Raw genomic sequence first — 25,969 nt, forward strand, 5'->3', positions numbered from 1 at the left:
TTGATCCATGCCCTATCTTTGGTCTAATAAAGAATATCATTTTTCACATATGTATATGGTTGTGTCTGGCTCTACCCCATGTACCTCATCTAAAGTCCCCCCCCCCTTTTTTTTTTGCAATGTCTAATAGATTAGCAGCTTCCTAGTGTTTTTTTTTTTTTCAGTGCACTCGAAGAAATGAGAAATGGTGGGGTACTCCTTTTAATGGCAACAACAAACTGGGCCCTGCAAGCCTTTTTTGTCTACTTTACATTTTGCTGACCCCCGTCCCATCCCCTGCACCGTCAGGGCCATCTTTACTATTGATTGGACCCTGTGCAAACATTTTGTTGGCCCCCCCTCCATTCTGAGTCATACAAACAAATAGCAGGTAGACTCAAAATCTGTTTACTACAGCAAATCGCACAGTGTTTGTACTTGGTTGCCAGAGGTTACAGTCGATTATTACCATTCACTGACTAGTTGCTAGAGGTTACAGCACATCATTTCTGCTTGCTGATTGGTTGCTAGAGGTTACAGCACATTATTACTGATTGGTTGCTAGAGATTACAGCACATCATTACCTGTTACCCATTTACTATATTTGAGATTTAATATCTCTCAGATATGATTTGGGTTAAATGAGAGTTCTTTGAACCATAAGTGAAAGCTTTAACACAATAACAAAGATGTATTGGTATATAGTAAAGCGGTATAGAGGGGTATGTCAGGGGCTACTCCAATAATTGCCCTATGACAAGGAAATTGTATGGACCATCTCGGTACCCAGAAAGTAAACAGTTGATTATAAAAATCTGTAATTTATTGTAGAAAAAACAACTTTGTACACATTAATACAAGTCACATATAAAACATAATTGCATACAACGGCAATATAATACAGACTGTGAACAGTAGAAACACCACAATTTGGTGGGGCCTCAGAAGATGTAGATCCAATGTGTAATCCTCTACATGTTTTGTGAATAAATTTGCTTCGTCAGGAGGGATTGACCTTACACATCTAAGAAAAAATACAATCTTCTAATTAATTCAATCACAGGGTATTTAACAGGGGATAGGGAGGAACAAATTATTATGCATTGAATAACAGCATTACTTGGAGTAAATGTTATACAGGCGAGCTTGGCTTACCTATGGTATATAGTAAAGTAGGCCTAGACTAATACGCAGCAATTTATCTAAATTGTACAGGAAAAGGGTAAACATCATGGATTACATGAAGGAATACAGAGTATATTCCTTAAAACATGAATCTACAAACAGTAGGACAGAAAAGACAAACGAAAAACATATTTAGTTCCAATAGTTACCAGGCTATGACCCACAGCTGAAGGTTCCATTTGGGGGACCGCTCCACCAGAGAGTGTGCATTTTCCCCCCATCTAGTCTGTGTATATCATTACAGGCTGATGCCTCATTGGTTGGCATGGCGTGGCTCCGATTGGTGGGCCTCTCTTATCTTGGGAAAGGACTGTCTACATCTCCAATCCCTATACTTTGCATAAGTCAGCCCCCTTTAATGCAAATCCTTGTCCCTACTTTGAGCAGGAAACTTTACCTTGTAAGTAGATTATATTTTCAGGGAAATTAAGTATACATGATGGACTGGCCATGGCCCCTCATTGCATATCCAAACATGGGATCCTTTGAAGTGAGTATGTGTAGAACAATGAGGTTTGGGTCCCATTGTTTGATACACAAGCTTAGGCACCAAATTGTCAGCTTCACAGAAGTGTCTGTTAGACAATATTACATGCTTTACATAGATACAAGCTAAATTAAATATATTCATAATTACAATATTTTACAGCTATTGATGGAGATGTCACATAAACTCATAAGGCAACATTACCGCTCACTGATTGGTTGCTAGAAATTAAAGCATACCATTACTGTTCACAGATTGGTTGCTACAGGCTACTGCTCATCATTACCACTCACTGAGCAGTGGGGCAATCACAAATAATTGAGCAAGTAAAGTGGCACATTAATACGCATACTACAGAAGAGGGTCAGAAACTGGAGACATACTACAGGAGAGGGTCAGAAACTGCAGACATACTACAGGAGAGGGTCAGAGACTGCAGACATACTACAGGAGAGGGTCAGAGACTGCAGACATACTACAGGAGAGGGTCAGAGACTGCAGACATACTACAGGAGAGGGTCGGAGACAGCAGACATACTACAGGAGAGGGTCGGAGACAGCAGACATACTACAGGAGAGGGTCAGAGACAGCAGACATTCTACAGGAGAGGGTCAGAGACAGCAGACATTCTACAGGAAAGGGTCAGAGACAGCAGACATTCTACAGGAAAGGGTCAGAGACTGCAGACATTCTACAGGAGAGGGTCAGAGACTTACCGTAAAAGGAATAGTGCCCCATCATTGATGTCAGTGGGAGGAATAGTGCCCAACTGTTGGTGTTAGTAGAAGAAATAGTGCCCCATCATTGGTGTCAGTAGAAGTAGTAGTACCCCATCATTGGTGTCAGTAGAAGAAGTAGTGCCCCATCATTGGTGTCAGTAGAAGAAGTAGTGCCCCATCATTGGTGTCAGTAGAAGAAGTAGTGCCCCATCATTGGTGTCAGTAGGAGCAATAATGCCAAAATGTTAGTGTCAGTGGGAGGGCTAGTACCAAATGTTGGTGCTAGTGGGAGGAATAGTGTCCCATCATTGATGCCAGTAGAAGGAATAGTGCCCAAACGTTGGTATCATTGGGAGGAATAGTGCGCCATTATTTTTGTTGGTGGGAGTAATACTGTCCCATTGTGGGTATCAGTGGAAGGAACAGTGCTCCATCAGCAGTGTTGGTGAAAGGAAAGTGTCCTGTTGTTGGTGTCAGTAGAAGGAATAGTGCCAAAATGTTGGTATCAGTGGAAGGAATAGTGCTCCATTATCAGTGTTGGTAAAAGCAAAAGTGCCCTGTCAGTGTCAGTAGAAGGAATAGCGCCCAAACAATGTCAGTGGGAGGAATAGTGCCCAATTTGTGTTGGTGGAAGCAATAGCACCCCTTTTGTATGTATCAGTGGGAGGAATAGTGCCCCATCATTTGTGTCAGTTGGAAGAAAAGTTCTTCATAGTTGGTGCCTGTGGAAGGAATAGTGCCCCGTTACAGGTGTCTGTGGGAGGACTAGTGCCTCACCATTGTTGTCAGTGGCAGGAACTGCCCCATTGCTGGTGTCAGTAGAAGGAATAGCGCCAAATTGTTGGTATTGGTGAAAGAGATCGTTCCCCATTGTTGGTGTCAATAGAAGGAATGGTGCCTTGTCGTTGGTGTCAGTAGAAGGAATAGTGCCCAATCTTTGGTGTAAGTGGGATGAATTATGCCCAATTCTTGGTGTCAGGGGGAGGAATAGTGCCTCGTATCAATGAGAGAAATAGGGCCCCAGGGGCCGGGTAAAGGCAAGCAAAGGGCCACATATGGCCTGCACATCAAGTCACACTAGGATGCATTGGTGGTCACTTATTGTCAATGGGCTGCCCTAATACAATGCATGTTAATGCAACACAAAAAAACAAATGGACCCTAGACAGATAATCTGCACACAGTTGCTTAAAGTGATTGTAAAGGTAATGTGAGGGGTTAGCTCGGCAGCGGGTGTGTGTGACCCCCTGGATGGGTTCACAACACAAAATCAGGCACAGCAGACAGCGTTGTAGGTGCAAAAACAAAAGATGCGGTTTATTTATGCTACATGCAGTGATACATATAACAGCCAAACAAAAATAAAACATGAAAATAAATCCTGGTCAGCTTGACCTCTAACTACACACTTAGATTCCCTGTCTAACAACTGAGTGCAGCCTTGTGCTGCACCAGTCCCTGTCTCTGTTGTAGAGGTTTGCCACACAGGCGTTAACTCACCGCACAGAACAGATATCACACTCCCCAGTCTATACAGCACAAAACTGGTTCCAGGATGGAGCATCTCCCTAAGCATGCTGGGGTTTTTTGTAGAGGTCTTAATGAGCCCACTTACTTCAGCTGGGCTCATTAACTCTTCCCCTCTAATTGTAAAAGTCTGCATAAAGCCTGAATCTAGGGCACACATATTTCCCATCCTGGATACAACCAGGTGACTTTACCTGCGTGCTGCCACAGTAAATAAAAAATAAAAATAAAAATAACAAACATATCATACTTACCTCCACTGTGCAGCTTGTTTTGCACAGTGTGGCCCCGAATCTCATCTTCTGGGGTCCCCTGGCAGCTCTCGCAGCTCCTCCCCACATCTAATAACCCCCTCGGAGAATTGCTGGATGCAGGACTTGGCCCCATCCCCCGGTGCTCGCGTCACTGGATTCGATTGACAGCAGTGGGAGCCAATGGCTGCGCTGCTATAAATCTATCCAATCAAGAGCCGAGAACCTCGGGCAGAGAGACAGCGTGTCCCGTCGGGTCGGGTTAGAGGGTTCAGGTAAGTAAAACGGGGGGCTGGTCACCTGTCACCTGCATAGGATGCATTAAGATAAAAAAACGCAAAGGTTTATAACCCCTTTAACATGGAGGATGCAGTCACAATAAGAGACTATACTTGGGCCATGATGAGCCAGGTCAGTGATCTTTATGGGTGATAGAACAACAAAAGCTGGAACTTCTGAGGATCATTCATATTGAATGATTGCCCATGACATAAATCTCTTGGAGATGTTTATTTCATGTAATTACATTGGTCACTCTTTGTTGGAGAGACCGCCAATCAGTATATTGACAGATTTCTAATTTCTGCAGCTGAATTACTTGTTTGCCTATAGAGATGAACTTTCTGAGGATGCACATAATATGGCAACAGCTTGTGCCTTGCCAGAACTCCCTCAACCTTGTACCTCCCTTCTGTGCCACCCTACCAGGACAGAATGCAACTGAATAAAAGCACACCCACCTATCCCACTAGGTAGGTATGCTACTATTTATTTATATTCTCTCCTACCAGATCATTGTCAAGTTATAAGCCCTCTACAGAGACTGACCTGTCTCCTGTCTAAGCGTAGAGCTAATAATATGGGACATTTTGGCATCACAAATTGATGGAAAATTGTACTTTAGAGAAGACCAACTTAATACTATCTGTCCCTTCGCCGTTCTACATATACTTCTTCAACTTATCTTAAATCAGTCCAAGAGATACTTCCTACGCCATTTGGTGTGCCTATCCCGTGCCACATGGTGCTGTGCCCCTAGTTGATAGCCATTCCATTAAGGCTTATGTAGAAATGCCATACATGTGCAGTACTTCTCCATAGTAGGAATTCACTGAGAATCAGAGCACCACATGGGGTAGGCTGCTCTTCCTGGATCAGCTCAGATAAAGCATACAATGGGTAACAGCTAGAATGGGCAAGTAGGTGGATGGGTCAGGTTGGATTAAGTTGGTTTAAAGCATTGATGGATAATTTATTGGATATAAGGGGCCTCAGAGACTGCAGGCATGCTACAGGAGATGGTCAGAGACTGCAGACATGGTACAAGAGATGGTCAGAGACTGCAGACATGGTACAAGAGATGGTCAGAGACTGCAGACATGATAAAGGAGATGGTCAGAGACTGCAGACATGGTACAAGAGATGGTCAGAGACTGCAGACATGGTACAAGAGATGGTCAGAGACCGCAGACATGGTACAAGAGATGGTCAGAGACTGCAGACATGATAAAGGAGATGGTCAGAGACTGCAGACATGGTACAAGAGATGGTCAGGGACCGCAAACATGGTACAAGAGATGGTCAGAGACCGCAGACATGGTACAAGAGATGGTCAGAGACCGCAGACATGGTACAAGAGATGGTCAGAGACTGCAGACATGGTACAAGATATGGTCAGAGACTGCAGACATGGTACAGGATATGGTCAGAGACTGCAGACATGATAAAAGGAGATGGTCAGAAACTGTAGACATGATAAAGGAGATGGTCAGAGACTGCAGACATGATACAAGAGATGGTCAGAGACTGCAGACATGATACAAGAGATGGTCAGAGACTGCAGACATGATAAAGGAGATGGTCAGGGACTGCAGACATGATAAAGGAGATGGTCAGAGACTGCAGACATGATAAAGGAGATGGTCAGAGACTGCAGACATGATAAAGGAGATGGTCAGAGATGCAGACATACAGTAAAAATAATAAAAATATGTAAAAAAATATGAACAGCGCACCCTACTCACTAATTAAAGCGGGAGTCCGCGTTTTTTTTTTTTTTTTTAAAGCCAGCAGCTACAAATACTGCAGCTGCTGACTTTTAAAATAGTGACACTTACCTGTCCAGCGCGCCCGCAATGTCGGCACCCGAAGCCGATCTCTCGATCGTCTCTCTGGTGCTGCCGCCACCATCTTGGGTTTGGGAATCAGGAAGTAGAGCCTTTCGGCTTCATTTCCCGGTTCCCTACTGCGCATGCGCGAGTCGCGCTGCGCAATAAGGATGGACCCGCTGCCTCTGGGATCTTTGTGTTTCCCAGCAGGCAGCGGGGGACTTTCGGAAAGGGGCGTAATCTACGCCCCTTTCCGCAGAGAGCTATCCCGGAAGTGGGTGCAGATACCTGTACTGTACAGGTACCTGCACCCCCTCCCGCCAATTGTGGCGCCGGAGGGGGGAGGATTCCAATGAGCGGAAGGTCCACTTTAGGGTGGACCTCCGCTTTAAACATGTACATCATAAATGCAAAAGGATACAATATACTTTGCAGCCACTAGGTGTCCCCAGCAGGTTACTAATGATAAAGTGACAGTGCAAAAGTTTTAAATACCAAGTACATACAGTGACCACTGAATCTCTCCAGTGTGTGACAATATACTTATGTAAACTTTATAAACTTGTAAAGTGAAATGTTCAAAATTAAATAATATTAAATAAAAATAAGTGAACAAAGTCCATTCAATTCCCATCAAACGATATACAAAAGTGCATGTGTTTCCATATTTCCAACAATAGAGACTAGGACCTTCTGCCACCAACACCGGTCACACAGCCTATTCACCAGATTTATATGACCCCCCATGAAAGAAGTCATACACAGCAGGTTAATACAGACAGACTCCCGAAGTGCTCTTAAACAAAAGACTACCTCTCCACCCCTTGTTTTTGGATATTTAAAAAAAAAAAATTACTTTCTAACTTACCTTTTTTGGAAGTACGAAGAGTACAGGAGGCTGACATCGCTGGCTTCCTGGACAGACGATTGTCCTTATTAAAAGTCAGCAGCTACAGTGTTTGCAGCTGCTGACTTTAGAAACATATATATTTGGCTGGAACACTGCTTTAAAGCAGCATGCTATGTGTGGTGGGAAACTAACACTGCACATCACCCTGAATACATCATCCCCACTGTGAAACATGGTGGTGGCAGCATCATGTTGTGGGGATGCTTTTCATTAGCAGGGACAGGGAAGCTGGCCAGAGTTGATAGGAAGATGGATGGAGCCAAATACAGGACAATCTTAGAAGAAAACCTGTTAAAGTCTGCAAAAGACTTAAGACTGGGGCGGAAGTTCACCTTCCAGCAGGACAATGACCCTAAACATACAGCCAGAGCTACAATGGAATGGTTTAGATTGAAGAATATTCATGTGTTAGAATGGCCCAGTCAAAGTCCAGACTTAAATCCAATTGAGAATCTGTGGCAAGACTTCAAAATTGCTGTTTAGACGCTCTCCATCCAATCTGGCAAAGCTTGAGCTATTTTGTAAAGAAGAATGGGCAAAAATGTCACTCTCTAGATGGGCAAAACTGGTAGAGACATCCCCAAAAAGACTTTCAGCTGTAATTGCAGTGAAAGGTGGTTCTACGAAGTATTGACTCCGGGGGGCGCATACAAATGCACCCCACACTTTTCACATTTATTTGTAAAAAATGTGGAAAACCATTTATTATTTTCCTTCCACTTCACAAGTATTTTCCACTTTTGTTGGTCTATCACATAAAATCCCAATAAAATACATTTACGTTCTTGATTGTAACATCTCTTAAACTTATTCCCAGCCTATTAATTGGCAAATTATTTAACCAATAGAGATCCGCGCTATAGCCAAATGATGTCTACAGCGCGGACCTCCTTTGCCGGGACGACGTCTATTGACGTCGTCCCGTGCACAAGCGGACTGCACCCCCCCTGGTCTATGAGACTCGCCTGATCACGGATCAAAGCAAGGGGTCGATCCCAACCCTTACCACGTGATCAGCTGTCAGCCAATGACAGCTGATCATGGGATACAATGGAGCCGGTAATCGGCTATTTTTCCTCCTCGCGCTGGCAGTGCGAAGAGGAAAAAAAAAGAGCCGATCACCGGCGGCCGCGATCAGGACATCAGTCCCGATCACGACCAGCTTACCAGTGCCCACCTGTCCCCTACCAGTGCCACCTCAGTAATTAAAAAGTGCCCCCCATCAGTGCCCATAGTGCCACCCATCAGTGCCACACATCAGTGCCCACAGTGCCACACATCAGTGCCCACAATCTGCCTCAACAACGGTGCTGCACCCTAGTGCCACATATCCGTGCCCATCAGTGTCATCTACCAGTGCCCCCCATCAGTGCCCAGCAGTGCCACCTATCAGTGCCCATCAGTCCCATCTATCAGTGGTACCTATCAGTGCCCCTTAGTGCCAACCATCCGTGCCATCTTATCTGTGCCCATCTTTGCCCATCAGTGCCGCCTTATCTGTGCCCATCAGTACTGCCTTATCTGTGCCTATCGGTGCCACCTTATCTGCGCCTATTAGTGCTGTCTTAACTATGCCTATCAGTGCCCACCAGTGCAGCCTATCAGTGCCCACCAGTGCAGCCTATCAGTGCCCACCAGTGCAGCCTATCAGTGCCCACCAGTGCCGCCTCATCAGCGCACTTCAATGAAGGAGAAAAATGACCTGTTTGCAAAATTTTATAACAAACTATTAAACATGATTTTTTATTTTATTTTGCATCTTTTTTTGTTTGTTTAGCAAAAAATAAAACTCCCAGTTGTAATTAAATACCACCAAAAGAAAGCTCTATTTGTGGGAAAAAAATGATAAAAATTTCATTTGGGTACAGTGTTGCTTGGCCGTGCAATTGTCATTCAAAGTGTATCAGCGCTGAAAGCTGAAAATTGGTCTGGGCAGGAGGGGGGTTTAAGTGCCCAGTAAGCAAGTGGTTAAACATCGTCAATCCCACTTTGTCTACACTCCATAGTGGGCACCCCTGAGTATGTGCATACGGTGTTTGGAGTATTTCCTTCTGATGGACTTGTGGAGGTAGCGGCACTTTTAAGCATTTTGGCATGGGACCCTTGGGGACACCCTGAAGCACATCCTGTTTTGAGTCCAGTGTCAGAGATGAAGAGCCGACACAGGAAGCTGAACCAATGGACCTGGAAATAGGGGTGTCACTTGCATGGCTGTGACAGAGAGGGGGTGAAAATCTGAAGATATATTGTACCTTCTACAGATAACACATAATATTAGAACCGTGTGCCGAGCTGTTCTGCTTTAATCCTAATTTTTCTGCCTTCACTTCAAAGAGCGTTGAAAACGTTTTTTGGAAAAAAGAGAGACTTTCAGGAAGCCATGACCTGGTAAGGTCATCTATTTCCATCGCTAGGGACTTTATATGACATCAGGACCTGGTAAGGTCATCTATTTCCATCCCTAGAGACTTTATAGGACATCAGGACCTGGTAAGGTCATCTATTTCCATCCCTAGGGAGTTTATAGGACATCAGGACCTGGTAAGGTCATCTATTTCCATCCCTAGGGACTTTATATGACATCAGGACCTGGTAAGGTCATCTATTTCCATCCCTAGGGAGTTTATAGGACATCAGGACCTGGTAAGGTCATCTATTTCCATCCCTAGGGAGTTTATAGCACATCAGGACCTGGTAAGGTCATCTATTTCCATCCCTAGGGACTTTATAGGACATCAGGACCTGGTAAGGTCATCTATTTCCATCCCTAGAGACTTTATAGGACATCAGGACCTGGTAAGGTCATCTATTTCCATCCCTAGGGAGTTTATAGGACATCAGGACCTGGTAAGGTCATCTATTTCCATCCCTAGGGAGTTTATAGGACATCAGGACCTGGTAAGGTCATCTATTTCCATCCCTAGGGACTTTATAGGACATCAGGACCTGGTAAGGTAATCTATTTCCATCCCTAGGGACTTTATAGGACATCAGGACCTGGTAAGGTCATCTATTTCCATCCCTAGGGAGTTTATAGCACATCAGGACCTGGTAAGGTCATCTATTTCCATCCCTAGGGACTTTATAGGACATCAGGACCTGGTAAGGTCATCTATTTCCATCCCTAGAGACTTTATAGGACATCAGGACCTGGTAAGGTCATCTATTTCCATCCCTAGGGACTTTATATGACATCAGGACCTGGTAAGGTAATCTATTTCCATCCCTAGCGACTTTATAGGACATCAGGACCTGGTAAGGTCATCTATTTCCATCCCTAGGGAGTTTATAGGACATCAGGACCTGGTAAGGTCATCTATTTTCATCCCTAGGGAGTTTATAGGACATCAGGACCTGGTAAGGTCATCTATTTCCATCCCTAGGGACATTATATGACATCAGGACCTGGTAAGGTCATCTATTTCCATCCCTAGGGACTTTATATGACATCAGGACCTGGTAAGGTCATCTATTTCCATCCCTAGGGACTTTATATGACATCAGGACATGGTAAGGTCATGAATATCCATGCCATTTACATCGAGAAAGAAAAAGGGGGTTCGTTTGCGCGGAGGGTGGGACTTTGTGTGAAGCACGTAGAAGCAAAACAATAAATGGATGAATGAAAAGGAATTCACTTCAAAGAGGACTAATCAAGAGATCTAAGAAATGAAAATCTCTCCAACACCTGAGCGTATCTCCAGGTGTGAAACTTCTCATCAGAAAATTTCTGCCTTTAATAACTGCGCATTGCCCAGAAGAATCGGAATAGCCGACAAGAATTTGCATGTTCCCCGTCACAACAACATGTCTGTTTACAGATGTAGTGGGAGCTTTGTCGGTTCAAGAGAACCTGTCTACTGGAGATACACAATATTGTCAAAAGTATTGCGACGCCTGCCTTTACACGCACATGAACTTTAAAAGGCGTCTAATGCCCCGTACACACGATCGGACATTGATCGGACATTCCAACAACAAAATCCATGGATTTTTTTTTTTCCGACGGATGTTGGCTCAAACTTGTCTTGCATACACACGGTCGCACAAAGTTCGTCGGAAATTACGAACGTCAAGAACGCGGTGACGTACAACACGTACGACGAGCCGAGAAAAATGAAGTTCAATAGCCAGTGCGGCTCTTCTGATGATTCCGAGCGTGCGTGGAACTTTGTGCGTCAAGATTTCTGACAACGGATTTTGTTGTTGGAAAATTTGAGATCCAGGTCTCACATTTTGTGTGATGAAAATTCCGATGGAAAATGTGTGATGGAGCTTACACACGGTCGGAATTTCCGACAACAAGCCCCCATCGAACATTTTCCTTTGGAAAATCCTATCGCGTGTACAGAGCATTAGACTGTAGGGTTCTATATTGAGTTGGCCCGCTCTTTGCAGCTATAACAGACCTCCCTCAGGGTGGGCAGGGGGGCCAGGGGTGCGATTGATCAGGATGCTCCCATAATACTCCCCCAACCCTTTTTTCTCTCTCTTTTCTATGCATCTTCCTAGCTTCTCTCTTTGCTTTTTCCAGTTTGGGCCAGGTTAGGTTCTTGAATTGCCTCCCGCCCGCCGTATAGACAAATAAATGGCAGAGTGGAGCAGCTCTGGGACACCTTCATATGACGGCACCCAGTCTTGGTACGCAACGCGGCAATCCCTGGGGACACAGGGTGACCCTGATCTCGGTAAAGAGCCGTGGCTCTTTTCCCATGTGATCAGCAGTGGTGTACAATCACAGCTGATAAAATGTAAACAAGGAGATACTGTTTATCGACTCTCCTAGCCTCACACTGACAGAGGGAGGAGAGGAGAGCCAATCAGCGGCAGCTCCTCACAGGGGAGACCTGTATACATCATCAGGGACATGATTACAGTAAAGCCCCAACAGTGCCCATCAGTGAGGCCAATCAGTGCTGCCTTTCAGTGCCCACTAGTGCCACTTATCATTGCCCATAAGTGCTGCCCATCAGTCCCACCCTTCAGTGCTGCATATTAGTGCCTCTTCAGTGTTAGCCCATCATTGCGGCCGCATCAGCGCATATCAGTGGAGGAGAAAAATTACTCATTTAAAAATATTTCTGACATAAGCCAAGAAAAAATAAAATTTTCAGAGAGAACTTCCGCTCTGACCGCCTAGGCCAGTGATGGCGAATCCTTGGCACCCCAGATGTTTTGGAACTACATTTTCCATGATGCTCTTGCACTCTGCAGTGTAGTGGAGCATCACGGGAAATGTAGTTCCAAAACATCTGGGAGTGCCAAGGATTCGCCATCACTGGCCTAGGCGGTTAGTACGGAAGTATAAGCAGGTACCTGTCAAAATGCTCATTTTGACAGGTTCTCAAACCGGAGCGGGGGAAGATGCCTTAAAGGAGGAATAGTGTTGCCTGCCGACGAAAGCGGCATGAGTCAAACATAATGTTCTCTATGCCGATTGTATTAAAGAATAGATGTGTACTTAGGAGCACAATATGTGGGCCCTACGAATACACTGCATTGTTTGAATTGTAATGGATACGATTTGTCATTTGCTTTCTGGAATGGTGATATTGTTTCCATTATATATAAAAAAAAAAAAAAAACGCAAGGGTCTCCAAACTTTTTCAGTGGAAGGGCCACATCAGATATTTTACAATTATGGGTTTACTTCCTCTTTCATTCCCTGCAAAGGCAAAGCATAATGGACTACTATGCATCACATAGTAGTCCATTATGTGTCACTTACCTGACACAGGAGCCAGCGAAGTCACTGCTGTCCCCTGTAGTCCGCCGCATCCATCTTCTTGGTGGGGTCTCGCAGCTCCGCCGCTGTCATTAGCCAAAGCCGCGATGAGGTCACTCCCGCGCATGCGCACGGGAGCCGAGACGCGCGGCATCTTCGTTATTGAGAATGCCACGCTCAGTGCCCCTGCCTTAATCTAGGCTTACCTGTAGGTCAAAGTGGTTTGTAAGGGTTTACAACCACTTTAAAGGGGTTATATTAGAACATATATTTTTTTTTTCTAACTTGTCAGGTTACTTTAACTGATAACATATAAAAGATAGAGGTTCATCCCTTTGATCTGCAGATGAATGAGATTAGATACAAAAGTAACAACGTTTATAAACACTGTGCCATGGGATCCTTTATTTATTTTGACAGCAGCAGCTTCTATATTTACGCAGCAGCTGTCATTATGACAGCTGGGAATCTCCAGCTAGTGGGAGAAGGGACTACACACCCTGTACATGTTGATAAAGTTTTAGCGTATGTACAGAATCCAGGGTCCACAACTGGTTAAAGGATTGTGTTTGGATAAGTAACTTATTTGCTATAGTCTGGTCACAGGGGTGTGTTTGTGTGTGTATTGGGGGAGTGGCTTGGCCGAGGCTGTAATTTAACACATTCACAGGGTCTTGCGGTGATGTGCGGCGCACAGGACCTTTGTTGTCTGTTCCATCACAGAGATACATGGTGGTTGAAGGCAAGATGTGGGTGATCATCATTGGCGTTTCAGCTGCTACCTCTCTGGTAGAGATGGAAAAGTGCCAAGCAAGATAGATTCGGATGGGTGTAGAGGTGTATTTGGTATGGAAGATCATCACACTTGAGGTTGCTTTTAAATTTTTTTATTGAAATTCACGGTTCACAAGTGATGACAGTAGCCGACGTGTTTCGGGGGAATTGCCTCCCCCTTTATCAGGGCTGTGATGGTTGGAACGGGTCTGGACTTGAAGGTCAAATACAGTCCTCCATCATTTTACAGCACCTAAAAGGCTCCATTCTTATTTGACCCCTGGGTCCAAGGCCAATCTCGACCACATCAACCATCACAGCCCTAACAATGTGGGAGGCATCACCCCTGAAGCACACTGGCTCTACTGATCACTTGAACCACAAACTTCAATAAAAAAATGTAAGAGCAACCCCAACTGTGACGACCGTCCATATCAAGTGCACCTCTACACCCATTCAAACCAGGGGTCATCATCTGTACAGCACATTTCACCATGTTACATCCTAAATACGGGTGTAACATGGTGCAAAAAGGTGGCATTTAAGGAAATCAGTGGACAATCAGTGCACTATGATGACAATAATATGTCCAAATTCTGCATGCACGGATCTTACCAGAGCTTGCTGTGCCATGGCAAAAGTTCAGTTCGGGCAGAAGGTGGTTGAAATCGTCTTGATGGGGGATCCATTTATCCTGAAATAAAAAAAAACAAATAAAAGGGATTCTGATTAAAAAGCATTTAAAAAATGGACACAGACATATTGACCATGAGAAAAGAGGAACAGCGTATCTGCAAAGGGCCCCTAATGACCCACCTATACTCCCCTTATATGGACTCCTTTACAGCTCCTACCTCCAATGCAGCCAGTGATGAAATTATCGGTCTTGGGGAACCAGGGGAAAGAAGATGTCACTCTCTTGGTCATGTGACAGTGCTGGACCCTATAAAGTGGTTATTAGGCCTGAGCACAGACAGAGGAGAGGTGGTCACAGGCTCCCCCATACCTAGTGTCAACTGCTGTGAAGGAGGAAGGCGCGGTGAGAAAGTCAGGTGAGTAAAAGAGGTTGGAGGCCCTTTAAGATGTAACTTTGGACCCAGCAAAAAAAAAACCTGCACACACACACACACTTCTAAGAGGTTCAGAGATGGAAACTGCACAAAAAGCAAGTAGAGGGTGAAATACTAGTCACCAGTGTTGCCTGTGGTCTCCCTATAGATGTACTTCTTCCCACTACTGACTTACCATGCCATGTTCTATACTGTGTCTCTGTGCGGAGGCAGCCATCTTGGTAGAGGAGAAAGGCTTTGCTTCCTTGTGTCAGGACTGCACCCTGCTTTAGCTTCCCCCTCCAGCAAGGAGAACAGTTAGCAGTACTGTAGTGACATCACCAAATCTCACTTCAAATTTCCTGAGGCTACCAGGTTTGGAAGCAGGGAAATCCTTGAACTGCAGATCCTCTGGTACAGCTTCCTCTCCAGCAAGGAGAACCGGTGGAAACAGTAAGGCCTAGAAACGCCGGCGAAAGATGGGAGGGGAAGTCTGGGGTGGATCAATTTAAAAAAAGAAAATGCTTGACAAGCAGTTAAGAGGCAACATGGAAATGAGCCCTCTTGGGCTTGTTCCTAAGTACTTGAGTACAAGTTGAGTACCAGGGTGGAAAAACTGGTACTTAAACGCCTGGTTTTAACCCCCGTCCCTCTGGTAGCACTTGGGAACAAGCCCAAGAGGGCTCATTTACATCTGCAGTGTATTGGATTTTAAATTAGTCCCGTACCCATATTTTAGAAGCATTAAACTCTATGGCCTGGCTTTCACGGGGCTTCAGTTTGTATAAGAGCAGCAAGTGTTGACAAAGCATTTGCAGACATGATACAGGAGATGGTCAGGGACTGCAGACATGATGCAGGAGATGGTCGGAGACTGCAGACATGATGCAGGAGATGGTCGGAGACTGCAGACATGATGCAGGAGATGGTCAGAGACTGCAGACACGGTACAGAAGAAGGTCAGAGACTGCAGACACGGACCAGGAGATGGTCAGAGACCGCAGACACAGACCAGGAGATGGTCAGAGACTGCAGACACGGTACAGGAGATGGTCAGAGACTGCAGACACGGTACAGGAGATGGTCAGAGACTGCAGACACGGTACAGGAGATGGTCAGAGACTGCAGACACGGTACAGAAGATGGTCAGAGACTGCAGACACGGTACAGAAGAAGGTCAGAGACTGCAGACACGGTACAGGAGATGGTCAGAGACCGCAGACACGGTACAGGAGATGGTCAGAGACTGCAGACACGGTACAGGAGATGGTCAAAGACTGCAGACACGGTACAGGAGATGGTCAGAGACTGCAGACACGCTACAGGAGACGATCAGATACTGCAGACAAGAAAAAGGAGATAAGAGACTGCAGAGGCTCCTGGGCCAGGGGATGGGCACCAGGTCCCTAGGGGCCTTTACATGGCACTCTAATCAGATGCTTTTGATAGTGACCCAGCAAGGATTCTATAGGGAGAACACTGCAGAGCCCCCTCACATCCTCCCTAGTGGCTCCTCTATGAGCCTAGCATGGCTGCAAGGAATCAAGAACGTTGGTCGGCAATGCCTCCTCTGCTTCCTATAGACAGTAGGTATAAAAGGTACACAAAACACAAACCCAGAAATACTCAGAGGACTTCCAGGTTTATTCAGCATAGCAACGTTCTCGATTCTCCGCAGCGATACTAGGCTCACAGAGGAGCCACTAGGGAGGATTGTGAGGGGGGCTCTGCAGTGTTCTCCCTATAGGATCCTTGCTGGATGACCATCAAAAGCAACTGATTAGAGTGCTGTGTAAAGGCCCCTAGAGACCTGGTGCCCATCCTCTGACCCAGGAGCCTCTGCAGTCTTATCTCCTTTTTCTTTGACCATCTCCTGTATCATGTTGGCAGTCCCCGACCATCTCCTGTACAATGTCTACGCTGAATGTTATATGTAGCCCTTTGTATCTATTAGGCACCCAAGATGAGGCCCTCTATACCTACTATTAGCTGTTGTTATAGGACACCAATGCTCTTGTCTGGTACAAAACTTCTTCATTACCTCATAATTGTTGCAAGCTCCAAGGCCCAGAGTGTTGTTCTTCACTTGAACTTTGATGTGCTCCGTGGATCCTTATTCCTGAGCCCCGAGACCCTTGAATAGAACTGGTTAAAGCATTGGTTAAAAAAAATCATCACATGATAAGACAACGGCTGCACCCCAAAAGGAATCCTGTCATTGGAAACAGCCGGAGTGACACCAGCCGACTGTAAAATCATCAGTTCTAGAGTATTCCAGAATAATACAGCCGGCCTGGCCAGAGATGTTACCACCTGTGTCTACAATTCCCCTATGGGGGTCACCCCTCCCTTCTCTTCCCGGAACATATCTGCACAGTGTACCCCCCCATGGTGCAATTCAAAATACATTATTTTGTGGCACAGATGTAACTTCTAATCCTTCTCCTCTAAATTTAAAAGGCATAGGCCGCCTTTTGCAAAATTTTAGTAAATGCACCAACACTGATAGAATAACAAAAATGTGCAAGTCCTTAATTAGTGCACTGAGGCCTGCAGAGCATGGTAACAACTTCCGGGGATCGATGGGCACAGAGGGGATGGGGGGACCGATGGGCAGAGAGGGGATGGGGGGACGGATGGGCGCAGAGGGGACGGGGGGACGGATGGGCGCAGAGGGGACGGGGGGACGGATGGGCGCAGAGGGGACGGGGTGGGCCGATGGGCGCAGAGGGGAGGACGGGTAGGCCGAGGGCCGCAGAGGGGAGGACGGGTAGGCCGATGGCCGCAGAGGGGAAGACGGGTAGGCCGATGGCCGCAGAGGGGAGGACGGGTAGGCCGATGGCCGCAGAGGGGAGGACGGGTAGGCCGATGGCCGCAGAGGGGAGGACGGGTAGGCCGATGGCCGCAGAGGGGAAGACGGGTAGGCCGATGGCCGCAGAAGGACAGGGGGAGGGGCGATGGGCGCGGGAGGGGGGGGGGGGGATGGGCGCAGAAGGACAGGGGGGGAGATGGGCGCAGTAGGACAGGGGGGCGCGATGGGCGCAGAAGGACAGGGGGGGGCGATGGGTGCAGAAGGACAGTGGGGGGGTGATGGGTGCAGAAGGACAGTGGGGGGGGGGTAATGGGCGCAGGAGGACAGGGGGGGGGCGATGGGCACAGAAGGACAGGGGTGGGCGATGGGCGCAGAAGGAGGGGGGGGCGATGGGTGCAGAAGGAGGGGGGGGACTGTTGGCGTCCTCTACAAATCCTATCTGCCGTGGTACCTTTCTATATAGTTTTGCATGCAGCGAAGAAAGGTTCTAAATGCAGCCTGGGTCCTTTTTCAGGAGCATCGCAATCACATCATTATTCTGACATACACCCTTCAAACAGGAACTGAGAAGAAATGTCCCACATGGGGGTCAACAGTAAGAAAACCTTTTGCTGCGCTATTTAAAACAAATAGGCTGGACTAGAGACAGATCTCAACTCTATGAAAGGGATAATTGGGGGGGGGGGGTGAAGTTTACGCTTGATATCTGGCCTCCTCTGACATATTGCGCTCACCTTGCCCTTGGACCAACCCATCTTCTCCAGCATCTTTTGCCCGAACTTGGAGTCGTCCTTGGTCCAGGCGCTGTTCCTGGGGTCCACCGACCATTTCTGCTTCCTGCGGGCTGGAGAGAGAACTAAGACTATCAGACACTATGTGTGTATTATAGAGATTTTATATTATATAATTTATTATTATTATTATTTTATATATATATATATATATATATATATATATATATATATATATATATATATATATATATATATATATATATATATTACACACACAAACCTTGGTTTGAGAGTGTTTTGCAAGACAAGAACATTTTTTAAACAAATTGTGACTTGATCTACAAGCGATGTCTTGATATACAAGTAGCGTCAGGTCACTACTGGGTATAAAACAAAACAGAGGCGCCTCTAAGTGTAGCAATATGGTTACATTTAATGAAGGTACAACATTTAGCAACTCACATGGTTGATGAATAGAACAGGCACATCTAAGTATGTAGGCATCGGGGGTAAAGCCGTTCACATAGACCATCCTCCGCACGGCCAACAACTTCTACCCTGAGCTCCACGAGAGCTTCCAGCCTCGCTTTCAGATCGCCCCATCGCAGGGTAGTCTTCCCGGTCACGATTGCTGACTGACATCGGTGAGAGCCGGTGATGCGGAAGGCGGTCTATGTGGACAGCTTTACCCCAGATGACTGCATACTTAGATGTGCCTCCTTCAATCATCAACCATGTGAAATGTGCATATAATATGGATTGCGCCAACTACCACCACAACTATTTAGTGTCATATATCACTTCCACAATATTTTGTGCAAAACCACATAAAGTGTCGTGCCTTAATTAAAGAGGAGGGCCGTTTAAAAAAAAAAAAAAAATTTAAAATCAGCAGCTGCAAACACTGACTTAATAAGCCGACTTACCTGTCCAGGGCGCCCGCGATGTCGGCCGCCCGAGGCCGACCCGTCCCTCGGCTCTCGGACAGGCTAAGGAAAACAGGCAGTGGAGCCTTGCGGCTTCACTGCCGGTTAACTACTGCACATGCGCGAGTCGCGCAGCGCTTTGTGAATGGGACGCGCTGTGTTCTGGGACACACAGTTCCCAGAACACAGCGCGACCCATTACCCAGAAGACAACGCGACGAGGAGAGAAGAAAGATCTCCGTGGAGGAGGAAGAGGCAGATTAGGATTAAGTGCCTAGCAACAGGCATTTCTGGTAAGTAAAAAAAAAATTTTTTTTTCATTTTTTTTTTTTTAGATTTTTTTCTAATTTTTAATGTCTTTTTTTTTCAGGGTGGCCCTCCCCTTTAAGTTCCTCACTTTGCTCTCATACCCCTATATAGAGTGCAATTAATATAAACAACGAGGATGAGAAATCCAAACAAAGAATATGTATCATTATATAAATAAAAAATATAATAAAAATAAAAAAAATAGACCGAACTATTTCAGTGCCACATGAATGTCCCAAGTGAGTGATCACTCCAGTGTCACTAAATTCCTCCTATTTAAAGTGCTTCTTCAATAAAGAGAAAATATAAATAATATAAAAATAAAATAAATAACATAAAAATATATAAATAGAAGAAGCACTTTAAATAGGAGGAATTTAGTTACACTGGAGTGATCACTCACTTGGGACATTCATGTGACACTGAAATTGTTCGCTCTATTTTTTTATTTTTATTATATTTTTTATTTATATAAGGATACATATTCTTTATGTTTGGATTTTTCTTCCACAATGTTTATATTAATTGCACTCTATATAGGGGTATGAGAGCAAAGTGAGGACCTTAATGAAGGCACGGCACTTTATGTGGTTTTGTACAAAATATTGTGTAAGTGATATATGACACTAAATAGTTGTGGTGGTAGTTGGCGCAATCCATATTATATGCACATTTTATGTTAAATTTGTCCACTTATATAGTGACATTTATACCTGATTGCAGCAAACTAACACATAATCTGTTGAAACCTTTTGCGCCAGTAAATTCATTAGTTTTTCATTAACCATGCGAGTTGCTAAATATTGTACCTTTATTAACCACTTCAGCCCCGGAAGGATTTACCCCCCTTCCTGACAAGCCCTTTTTTGCAATACGGCACTGCGTCGTTTTAACTGACAATTGAGCGGTTGTGCGATGTTGTACCTGAACAAAATTGATGTCCTTTTTTTTTCCAAGAAAGAGAGATTTTTTTTGGTGGTATTTGATCGCCACTGCGGTTTTTATTATTTGCTCTATAAACTAATTTTGAACACATTTTGAAAAAAAAAAGCTTTTTTTTTTATTTTTTTTATTACTTTTTGCTATAATAAATATCCCCCCAAAAATAAAAAAATAAAATAAATAAATTCTTCCTCAGTTTAGGCCGATATGTATTCTTCTACATTTCCCCCCCCCAAAAAATATCACAATACGAGTATATATTGGTTGGTTTGCGCAAAAGTTATCGCGTCTATAAAATAGGGGATAGATTTATGGCATTTTTATTATTTTTTTATTATTAATGGCGGTGATCTGAGTTTATCATGAATGCAACATTATAGCAGACAGATCTGACACTTTTAACACTATTTTGGGACTATTGGCATTTATACAGTGATCAAAGCTATAAAAATGCATTGATTACTGTGTAAATGTCACTGGCAGGGAAGGAGTTAAACACTAGGGGGCGAACGAGGGGTTAAGTGTGTTCTCTCAGCGTGTTCTAACTGTAGGGAGGATGGGCTCACTAGAACATGACAGAGATCACCGTTTCCGATCACTGGGAGCAGTAGATCTCTGTCATGTTACTAGGCAGAACAGGGAAATGCCTTGTTTACATAGGCATCTCCCCATTCTGCCTCTCCGTGTCACGATTGTGGGCCACAGGTGGGTACGCTCCCGTGGCACGCACGCTAACCGCCGATGACGCAGCAATGTACGGGTACATCGTTTTCCGCACCCGTGCCACTTTGCTGACGTATATCAGCGTGAGCCAGTCGGCAAGTGGTTACATGTAACCATATTGCTACACGTAGGCCGCGTACACACGGGCGGATTGTCTGCCCAACTTAGTCCGCTGAACCGCGTTTCAGCGGACAATCCGCTCGTGTGTGGGCTTCAGCGGACTGTTTCAGCGGACAGTCTGACGGACTTAGTCTTTCGGAATTTCCGTAATTTTGTCCGTCCAAACTTGGTTTCAGCGGACAGTCCGCTCGTGAGTAGGCAAGTTGGACGGACTAAGTATGGAGCATGCTCAGAAAGGATTTACACGCCGAAGGTTGCATTGCAGTGTATTGGACGTCGTATTTCTACTCCCGTCGTACGTTCTGTACACGTCATCGCGCAAGCTTTCAGCGGACTGTCTGTTCATCGTGTGTGGTCAAGTCCGTTCATTCAAAAGTTGAACGGACTGTCTGTCGGATTGTCTGACGAACTTAGTTGGGCAGACAATCCGCCCGTGTGTAGGCGGCCGTAGAGGCGACTCTATTCTCTTTTATGCTCTGTAGCTCCTACTGGATTTTTCTTCTAATCCCCTTGCGGACTCTTCCATTTATGGATGGACATTTTATTGATACACAACCTGGTCACATTGCTATAATCTTTTTATATGGACTATAAACTGAAGGTCTTATGAATAAATGGTTGTGGAACGAATCATCTGAGCTTCCATTATTTCTTTTGGGGAATTTCACTTTGATATACAAGTGCTTTGGATTACAAGCATGCTTCCGGAACAAATTATGCTCGCAATCCAAGGTTTTACTAATATACGTGCGATCGCAGGCACGAGAGTAAGAACAGATGTGTGTGTGTATGTGTGTATAAACACAAAAATCCCTGTTCTGTGAGGAGAGACAGATTATGTAGAACAGGTGTGTGTGTGTGTGTGTGTGTGTGTATAAACACACAAATCCCTGTTCTGTGAGGAGAGACAGATTATGTAGAACAGGTGTGTGTGTGTGTGTGTGTATAAACACACAAATCCCTGTTCTGTGAGGAGAGACAGATGATGTGTTCCTACTAGCTAGGAACAATGATCTGTCATCTCCTCTAGTCAGTCCCATCCCCCCTACAGTTAGAACACACACAAGGGAACACAGTTAACCCCTTGATCACCCCTAGTGTTAACCCCTTCCCTGCCAGTGACATTTACGCAGTAATCAATGCATTTTTATAGCACTGATCGCTGTAGAAATGTCAATGGTCCCAAAAATGTGTCAAAAGTGTCCGATCTGTCCGCTATAATGTCGCAGTCCCGATAAAAAATAAAAATAAAAAAACACAGATTACCATTACTAGTAAAAAAAAATAAAAATTTATAAAATACACCAATGAATTTATGGACATGATAGAGAATGTTTTTATTTATCATTGTAATTTGTTTATTCATGCTTTAGAACATAATAAAAAAACAAACACTGGTCTATCCTGTATGATCTACAGAAATTCCAGTTTCCTCCTTTACCTTCCTACCGCCGAGGTTGGACGATATATGACAGATTGGTTCAATCGGATCAATGTCGTTCTCCCTCACCTAGACCTTGTAACACTAAACAGTCACATGACACTGGGGAAGGAAAATGGCTAATTGGGCCCAATTTAGACATTTTCACTTAGGGGTGTACTCACTTTTGTTGCCAGCGGTTTAGACATTAATGGGCGTGTGTTGAGTTATTTTGAGGGGACAGCAAAGTTACACTATTATACAAGTTGTACACTCACTACTTTACATCGTAGCAAAGTGTCATTTCTTCAGTGTTGTCACATGGAAAGATGTAATAAAATATTTACAAAAATGCGAGGGGTGTACTCACTTTTGTGAGATACTGTATATAGAAGTATAAAGAGGACCTGTTATGGCTCTATACATGTATATAGAAATATAAAGAGGACCTGTCATGGCTCTATACATGTATACAGGAGTATAAAAAGACTGGTCATGGCTCTATACATGTATATATGACTGTAAAAGGACCTGTCATGGCTCTATACATGTATGTAAGAGTATATAAAGAGGACCTTGTCATGGCTCTATACATGTATATAAGAGTATAAAGAGGACCGGTCGTGGCTCTATACATGTATATAGGACTGTAAAAGGACCTATCGTGGCTCTATACATGTATGTAGGAATATAAAGAGGACCTGTCGTGGCTCTATACAAGTATATAGAAGAATAAAAGGACCAGTCATGTCTCTATACATGTATATAAGAACATAAAGAGGACCTGTTGTGGCTCTATACATGTATATAGGACTGTAAAAGGACCTGTCGTAGCTCTATACGTGTATATAGGACTGTAAAAGGAACGGTCATGGCTCTATATGTGTATATAGGACTGTAAAAGGACTGGTCATGGCTCTATATGTGTATATAGGACTGTAAAAGGACCTGTTGTAGCTCTATACATGTATATAGGACTGTAAAAGGAACGGTTATGGCTCTATATGTGTATATAGGACTGTAAAAGGACTGGTCATGGCTCTATACATGTATACAAGAGTATAAAAGGACCGGTCATGGCTCTATACATGCATATAGGAGTATAAAAGGACCCGTCATGGCTCTATACATGTATATAAGAGTATAAAGAGGACCTGTCGTGACTCTATACATGTATATATAGGACTGTAAAAGGACCTGTCATGGCTCTATACATGTATATATAAGAATAAAAGGACCGGTCATGTCTCTATACATGTATATAAGAGTATAAAGAGAACCGGTCATGGCTCTACACATGTATATAGGACTGTAAAAGGACCGGTCATGGCTCTATATGTATATAGGACTGTAAAATGACTGGCCATGGCTCTATACATGTATACGGGAGTATAAAAGGACCTGTCATGGCTCTATACATAAATATAAGAGTATAAAGAGGACCTGCTGTAGCTCTATACATGTATATAGGACTGTAAAAGGACCGGTCATGGCTCTATACATGTATATAGGAGTTTAAAAGGACCTGTCATGGCTCTATACATGTATATAGGAGTTTAAAAGGACCTGTCATGGCTCTATACATGTATATATAAGAATAAAAGGACCAGTCATGTCTCTATACATGTATATAAGAGTACAAAGAGGACCTGTCGTGACTCTATACATGTATATAGGACTGTAAAAGGACCTGTCATGGCTCTATACATGTATATATAAGAATAAAAGGGCCGGTCATGTCTCTATACATGTATATAAGAGTATAAAGAGAACCGGTGATGGCTCTATACATGTATATAGGACTGTAAAAAGGACCGGTCATGGCTCTATACATGTATATAGGAGTTTAAAAGGACCTGTCATGGCTCTATACATGTATATATAAGAATAAAAGGACCAGTCATGTCTCTATACATGTATATAAGAGTACAAAGAGGACCTGTCGTGACTCTATACATGTATATAGGACTGTAAAAGGACCTGTCATGGCTCTATACATGTATATAGGACTGTAAAAGGACCTGTCATGGCTCTATACATGTATATATAAGAATAAAAGGGCCGGTCATGTCTCTATACATGTATATAAGAGTATAAAGAGAACCGGTGATGGCTCTATACATGTATATAGGACTGTAAAAAGGACCGGTCATGGCTCTATACATGTATATAGGAGTTTAAAAGGACCTGTCATGGCTCTATACATGTATATAGGAGTTTAAAAGGACCTGTCATGGCTCTATACATGTATAAATAAGAATAAAAGGGCCGGTCATGTCTCTATACATGTATATAAGAGTATAAAGAGAACCAGTGATGACTCTATACATGTATATAGGACTGTAAAAGGACTGGTCATGGCTCTATAAATGTATACTGGAGTATAAAAGGACCTGTCATGGCTCTGTACATGAACATAAGAGTATAAAGAGGACCTGTTGTAGCTCTATACATGTATATAGGACTGTAAAAGGACCGGTCATGGCTCTATACATGTATATAGGAGTATAAAGAGGACCTGTCGTGGCTTTATATATGTATATAGGACTGTAAAAGGACCTGTTGTAGCTCTATACATGTATATAGGACTGTAAAAAGACCGGTCATGGCTCTATACGTGTATATAGGAGTGTAAAAGGACCGGTCATGGCTCTATACGTGTATATAAGAGTATAAAGAGGACCTGTCATAGCACTATACATGTATGTAGGAGTATAAAAGGACCTATTGTGGCTCTATACATGTATTGTAGGTATACCCATTTTTTGTTAGATACAGTGTGTGTGTAGATATATATATATATATATATATATATATACACACACCATTATAAATAACGGGGGGGGGGCTATGGTGTTTTATGAGATATATACATAAATCAATCAGGGTGGAGGGACCTCATAGGACACCATTATATATATATATATATATATATATATCTCAGAACACAGAAGTCTCTCCATGATTCCAAGGACACAGGTCAGAGCGCTCCACACAGGGACAGCTCATTATCTCCATCATAATAACCGCACTACAGAGGAGTCCCTCCATACAACATACACACAACGGGCACCGGTCACCCCACACTCACGTTGTGACAGCATCTCCATGGTGACTTCAGCTTTAGGGGGGCGGGGACTGAACGGCGCGATCACGTGACGTCCCGCACTGCCGGGATTTCATTGGCTGATCCTCCATGTCCGCAGTACAGGAGACATTTTACCGTAGACGGAGGCAACTAACTCATTAGCAAATAGGAAAACATAT

The 25,969-nt window shown here is 44.2% G+C and overlaps 1 long non-coding RNA gene across 2 annotated transcripts; it reads right to left on the reverse strand.

Moving 5' to 3' along the window:
* Nucleotides 1–785: 785 nt before the first annotated feature.
* LOC143989138 (uncharacterized) lies at nucleotides 786–25,953 on the reverse strand. Of its 2 annotated transcripts, XR_013276993.1 has the most exons (6): nucleotides 25,794–25,953; nucleotides 18,263–18,372; nucleotides 16,758–16,861; nucleotides 14,913–15,176; nucleotides 14,283–14,361; nucleotides 786–1,004 (listed from the first exon to the last, which is right to left on the reverse strand). It is a non-coding gene; the product is annotated as an uncharacterized LOC143989138 (long non-coding RNA). The 2 variants fall into 2 exon arrangements; XR_013276992.1 differs by lacking the exon at nucleotides 14,913–15,176.
* Nucleotides 25,954–25,969: the final 16 nt, after the last annotated feature.

The sequence above is a fragment of the Lithobates pipiens genome, unplaced genomic scaffold (assembly GCF_037356315.1).
Source record: "Lithobates pipiens isolate NorthernLeopardFrog02 unplaced genomic scaffold, aLitPip1_a1.2 Scaffold_18, whole genome shotgun sequence".
In the NCBI taxonomy this organism is placed as follows: Eukaryota; Metazoa; Chordata; class Amphibia; order Anura; family Ranidae; genus Lithobates; species Lithobates pipiens.